Consider the following 6517-nt stretch of genomic DNA (forward strand, 5'->3'; position numbering starts at 1 on the left):
ATTTCCTAAAAATACAATGAAATGTTTTTTCTTTACAGCATGAAATGTATATTTTACTTTGTATTATGTCATGATTGTTAGTACTTAAGGAACAAATCATATAATGTATTAAAAATTTTTGATATTAATAAAAAACTTTTAAATTGGATTGGTTCTCGTCCGATCACCGAAGTTAAGCAACATTGGGCACAGTCAGTACTTGGATGGGTGACCGCTTGGGAACACTGTGTGCGGTTGCCTTTTTATATTAAAAATATAAATTATTTTTCTTCTTATAAATATCGTCTCTGTTTCAAGTAAGGAAACCAAGCCGAATTTCTTGTGTTACTTTGAAATGTACCGGCTTGTTTACTGAAAAGCGTACTTTATTTTAAAATAAGTCAACCGCTTTAATACTTTTATTATATTTTTTTATAATTGTTTTGAAAATTATTCGATTCAAACACTTAAAAACACTCTAATTTTACTGATTTCAAATAATTAATAAGGCAAATAAAAATTAACTGCGTAGGTTCTTATTAATTTTTGTTTCTTTATTTTTTCCCTACAATGAATCACACGCAAACTTCAATTATAAAATTGGATGTTTTGAACTAAAAAAAAATAATATTTAAAAAAAATATTTAAAAAACAAAATTTAGATGTAGAAGCTGAAAAAAGAAAATAGCAGAGGAACGTACAAAATTCGAAGAAAAGTTGAACCAAAAAAATTGTATTTTAGGTAATTGATACATTTTCTAATAACTATTATATTATCTTATTAATCACTTTATAATAAAATTTAGTGTAATAAGATACAAAAAGTGTAAATAAATGAGCCGTAGCGAGTCACAATAGAAAATCCACACAGTCTAGTATATCTTGCAAAAAGGGATTTAGGAAAAAATAGACCGAAAAAATTATGTAATAATATCCTACTTTAGAGAGTAAAGGCTCGTGCTTCAGAACTCAATCAATTCTTTATAGTCGAAAAACTCAACCCAACCAACTTGTAATCACAACAATACTCCAGGTCTATGCAATTTTCGGTCTATTTTTCCCATTACATGCAAAAAGAATACGAAATTTTTACTATGTACAACGGGTTTCAAAATTTCTGAAAGAGCGGGAGAGGGGGGCAAAGAGAGCAGACATATTGTCCTATTACAGTTACAGTTGACAGTAAGATATTTATATATTCAAATTACAGATTAGTAATTACTTAAAATTCCAATTTGTATTTATAAATACATTAATGTAAGCATGGGTGTCGTCAAGGGGGGCGGGGGTGGAAGGAGTGCTGCCCTTTCTAAAGATTCACAAAAATGATTTAATGTACACTCCATTTTCACGTACATTAATGGTAAAATAGATCTAATTTTAAAACACTGCCATTTTCGCGTTTTTTCTCTTATATTTTGACTTAAATGACTTTGATTAAATGCCATTTTTTATTGACTGATTATACGGAAGAAAACGGTTCACTCTTCACATAATACCAAACGCAACTATTAAAACAAATTAGCGACTTTTAAACTAGTATTAAAGTATTCATAGATGTAATGATATTATGCAAATTTGAGAGTGTTTTGTGGTATAAAAAATACACACGGCTGTTGAAGAACGTTTTGCATAAGATACTGAAGACTTATTTGTAAACAAATGTAATTCCAAAAAATTATTAGGCTTGATTTATCTAAATTACAAAGGCTCATCAAAAATTGATTGAAGCAAAATGTATCTCGAAATTTGTTTAATCTAGGATTATGCGAAAGAAAAGCGCAAAAAGGCTTTTTGCATTTTTAGCAATCAAGGACCATTAAAAAATTTTTTCTTATAATTCAAATTCTGTATCTTTCCACTTGCCACCCTCTGGTTCATTGGCAGGCAATGCCTCTGAATAGAAATTTTCATTTCAATTACGATTCATTATTGTTTCGGGCACACAGTAATAAGTAGAAACTGTCCGAAACAAAAGGTAATGACTTTTTAAAATGAAAAGGTCTATGTAGGGGTAATAAGCAAGCAGCGCCATTTAGTTCTTATTGGTCGCACTGCTTTAAGGAAAAATATTCATTTATTTCATATTTTTCTTTACATTAAATCACACAACAACAGCTCCAGTTGCTACAAATGTGGTCGACAAAAAGTTGGCAGTTTAGGCGAAGCGGCCGGCCCGGTAAAGTTAATACTATAAATCAAAAAATCTTAATATAGGGAATGAATTGACATAATACAGTTTGACCTTTTCGGTTCCCAAAATTGAGACGATTCAAAATGCAGAATGTGAATTTTAATGTAGGTGTTACCTTACACACAGAGATAAAAATTGCATACGTTGTTATCTGATTGGAGGCACAAGAAAATTTTAATTGTTTATAGAGTACCTATTTTCCGTATAAATTCGCTAGAAATAGAATGTTACATAATAATTTTGCAATAGATTTTAGCAGAATTTATTATGTTTGCTTTTATATAAGTAATAACATTCAAATAGAAATTTGTAACAAATTAAGATAAATTTAATTAATAACAAACTTTGCCACAATCCGTCAAAACCGCTACTGACAAATACATTCGAAATCCATCTTTACCCTTACAATTACATATGCTATTTTTGTTGATTTCATTTTTCTTTCCCTTGCAGATTTATTTGGGTGAAAATATTTATATTTTTGAAGGGGGGTTTGTTTCTTGACTATATTTAGCCAAGCCTGCCAAATTTGTAAAAAAATTAGCGAGAAATATATTTGGCGAGGAGGTGCTAAAAAGCAACACCCTTTCCGAAAGAAACAGTAACAGTTGCAAAAAAAACATTCAACCCATGCGATTGAATACGAAGAAGGTCGCGATAATAAAAGGTAGTTTTATTCGTTTTTGATAACAATGAATTTATTTGTTTATTGTTATTTTTTTAAAATGCCTATTTATATTTTCTAAATGAAAAATATGAGATTACAGAAGATCAAATAGTTGAGGAATTAGAAAACATTCCTAAATGGATAAGCAAATTAATTGCAGATTTAAAAGATCCAAGTCTGTATTGTTTATATTTTATCAGTTTAATTTCAGACAATTCAAATCTTAGAATGGCGTAGTAGCTACATAAGGGCGCACACATCGTCGGAAAATTTCGGATTGAATTTCTTTTTTTTCTTGTTGTTGCATAATTCCGTTCTAAAGGCGTTCTTTAATTAGGGTCTATTGTTTGTTAGGCTTAAATCTGGAACATTTTGAAAAATTATTTTCCTTTTGCAAAAGATTTTATTTTGATATTTTCTTCTAATAATTTTGAAACCAAAAACGTATTTCTAGATTTTCTGACTATTTTTTATTAAAAAGGTCTCTAGTGAATTTTTTCGTAAAGTTCACCACTTTCGAGATGTCAAAAATTTAATTTTTGTAAAAAATTCAAAAAAGGACGCCTTTTTTGCCAAAGTTAACAATCAATATATAGTTATGCCATTTTTGCCATACGTGATAATTATGAAAAATGTTACCGATTCTGATATAATACATAAACGCAATGAATTAAAAGGCCTATCAGATGATATCAATTCAGTTTCAATATATGAATATCATAATGTATTAAAAAGATTAGATCCACAAATAATTAAAAATGCGAAAAATGTTTTACAAAATTATGATGAAAATGACTTTAAAAAAATTTAGAAATGTTATGCAAGCTTTAGAATTTACTTATAATATAGAAGTATTACCATGCGAAGAAATAGAAGATTTTGGTTAACAGTCAAACAGTCAAAAAAGACAAATGGCAAACAATAGACATACTGGCTGTACGCTGTGCCCAATGCGTTACTTCGGAGATCGGACTATGGAAGGTAGAGGTAAAAGAGGACCATCTTAATGTATCAAAAAGTGTACATAGAAAAGCATTAAATAAGGATGGCGTTGCTGTAGCTAAAGTGTAAGTTTTAAAAGAAGTGCTCAAAGTAATAAGAAGTGCACAAAGTAATAAGTTATAAGAGAAGGATAGAGAAGCGCTATTCTAACCATTTTCTTTAATGCTATTTTGTGGGCACCAGGAATGAATATCCATAAGAGATTGTGCTCCTTTACCTCTACACTCCACAGATCGGACAAGAACTTGTGTTATCTACGTGGTATGCATGTCTCTTACGACTTGGTGCGAATTCAAAACTTTTAGCCCTACCAAAAGTCAGCCAACGAAGCTGTTTAGTTTAGGCCAAAGAAGTTTTTATTTCAAAAAGCAACAAATAATGAAGTTGAAGGCAACCACAGAACTAGTTTATGAAAGCCTAACGGATCATGAAGAAATTTTATGAAATTAAATTATGTTTGTTATTGATTTAAATATTTATTTATTTGCGCTGTTGATTTTTTATAAATTATTTATATGAAGTGAGACGATACTCATATTTTCCACTCGGATAATACCCTCCTGGATCCAAGGCTACAACACAAACAAACAAAAAAAATAAAAATAAAATAAAATTTTTTTATTAAAAAAGTAAAATTAATTAAAACTTCATTAATTGTTGCCAATTGGGTCCAAAGAATGAATGCTTTAGGAATTGTGTATATACAAGGAGTTTCGGCTTAGGCTGCATTACACCCACCGAACAAAAAAAAAAAAAAAAAGAGGAAAAATTTACAAAAAAAAAAACAAACAAAATGTCAGTAAATATGCAAATTTAATTTAAAATTAAAAACAATTGAGTTCCCCAAAAATCATTTCAAAAAAAAGAGAAAGGTCATAACTAATTTTTTTTTATTTATTGATGCATTTAAAATACAATTTTTTTTCATTACAATCCATAAAAATAAAAAAATGGCCGAAAGCTGATACCCGGATGGCCAGGCAGACTACGCACAAACACAGAATCGCACGCAGCATCGCAGGCGGTAAACACGGCGCGAAAGGTCGTGATTGGATCACGGCGGCACCAGGCACTAATAAAAAAACAAAAAACAACGAGTCAACAAGTGACCTGATGGTTTTCTTGATGAAAAAGGATACACTTTAACCTTTGCATCGAGCAAGTGAAGAGCTCGGAATTATATTCATTCGTGGTGAAATATAAAAATAAAATAGAATCGAACATAAATTAAACTGGGCCGACATCGTGATTAAAATTAATCAATCGACAACGATTATTAAACCAAATAAAATAAAATCGAAATTAATTAAAATTGGACCGACATCGTGTTTAGAATTAATGTATCAACAACGATTATTAAACAAAAAAAATAAAATCGAAGATTAATTAAATTGGACCGACATCGTGATTATAGTTAATGAATCGACAACGAATGATTAAATAGGAACAATAAAACAAAAACAAATTAAAATAAAAACGATCAATATTCACGTGGAGTACCTGCTGAGACCAGTTACGAGTGGGCGACCGCATGGTGATATCATCCCTTTTATCTGGACGTTCAACATCGCCAATCAGCAGCAACACCACCGCATGCAGGCCGATTCGATCAACACCAATTGTTAACGAAAAATCTGGAATACCTCAAGGATCACCTGGTGATTCCGCTGTGTGCTGCTGCGTTTCTCTCCTGGTCGTCCGGTTGTTCAACCCCCGGTCCTATTTCGTGATCGATTATGTAAGTCGTATTTTATTTAATTTTTCCTCTTTACCATCTAATTTGTCGGCCAAAAAGGACATATTCTAAAATAAATAAAAAAGTGACATTAATAAAAGGTTGGAGGTTTACCAAATATTTTAGATTTAGGAAATAATATTAGTTAAGTTTTTTTTTAATTACCGTGTGTGGTGATTCCTGGTGCATCCATTAATCACGCCGTCTAGTGGCCCTTGTCCCATTGGTGTTGGCCAATAGCCGCCTATTAACGACAAGGGACAACCACTCTCCATTTCACGGCGCTAGGTAGTGGTGAAGACGATCTAAATTGAATCGAAGATCCATACACCTCGCCCGTACTGTTACGGCAAATGGCTCTTGTCCAATTGAACATATACATATTTCTATTCAAAGAAAAATAATATAGTAATATATCTGTATGCGCCTTTAATTTGAAGGAAATTCACCAGGAACCATCATTGTCAATGTTAGTACTAATGTATGTCCCCTTAAAACAAATATTAAATTTTTTTTTTATTAATTTTATCAAATACAAAATTCTGAGGTTAGGTGTGGAATGATCCACATGTCAAAATAAATTATGCTAAGTTGTTTTTTTTGTTTACTGTACATTTGATAAGAAAAAAATAAAATTGTGAATAGAAACATTAAAGGAAATTTTACAACAAAAAAAAAATTAAATAAACAGAATTGAATTTAATTGAGATCACTTACGTTTTTTTTTTTTGTTTTTCTAAACCACTCGACACACAATACGTTCCATGCAATATGAATTGACACTTAAGTCGTTCACAGTAGAGCCAACATCACATAACTAATATTGATTTAGTAGATCTCCATTTGAATTTACGCGCCATATCCCATCCGATTCAACAAAAAAGACTTCCACTGCGACATCTTATATAGTTCGTTTCTCTAACTAATTTGAGAATCGTTT

At 30.8% G+C, this 6517-nt stretch overlaps 1 long non-coding RNA gene across 1 annotated transcript; it reads right to left on the bottom strand.

The window, feature by feature from the left end:
• Positions 1–4801: 4801 nt before the first annotated feature.
• On the bottom strand, positions 4802–5912 carry LOC123302428. The gene is made up of 3 exons (XR_006535510.1): positions 5743–5912; positions 5343–5645; positions 4802–4914 (listed from the first exon to the last, which is right to left on the bottom strand). It is a non-coding gene; the product is annotated as an uncharacterized LOC123302428 (long non-coding RNA).
• Between the last annotated feature and the right edge of the window lie 605 nt (positions 5913–6517).

Source organism: Chrysoperla carnea, chromosome X (genome assembly GCF_905475395.1).
Source record: "Chrysoperla carnea chromosome X, inChrCarn1.1, whole genome shotgun sequence".
In the NCBI taxonomy this organism is placed as follows: Eukaryota; Metazoa; Arthropoda; class Insecta; order Neuroptera; family Chrysopidae; genus Chrysoperla; species Chrysoperla carnea.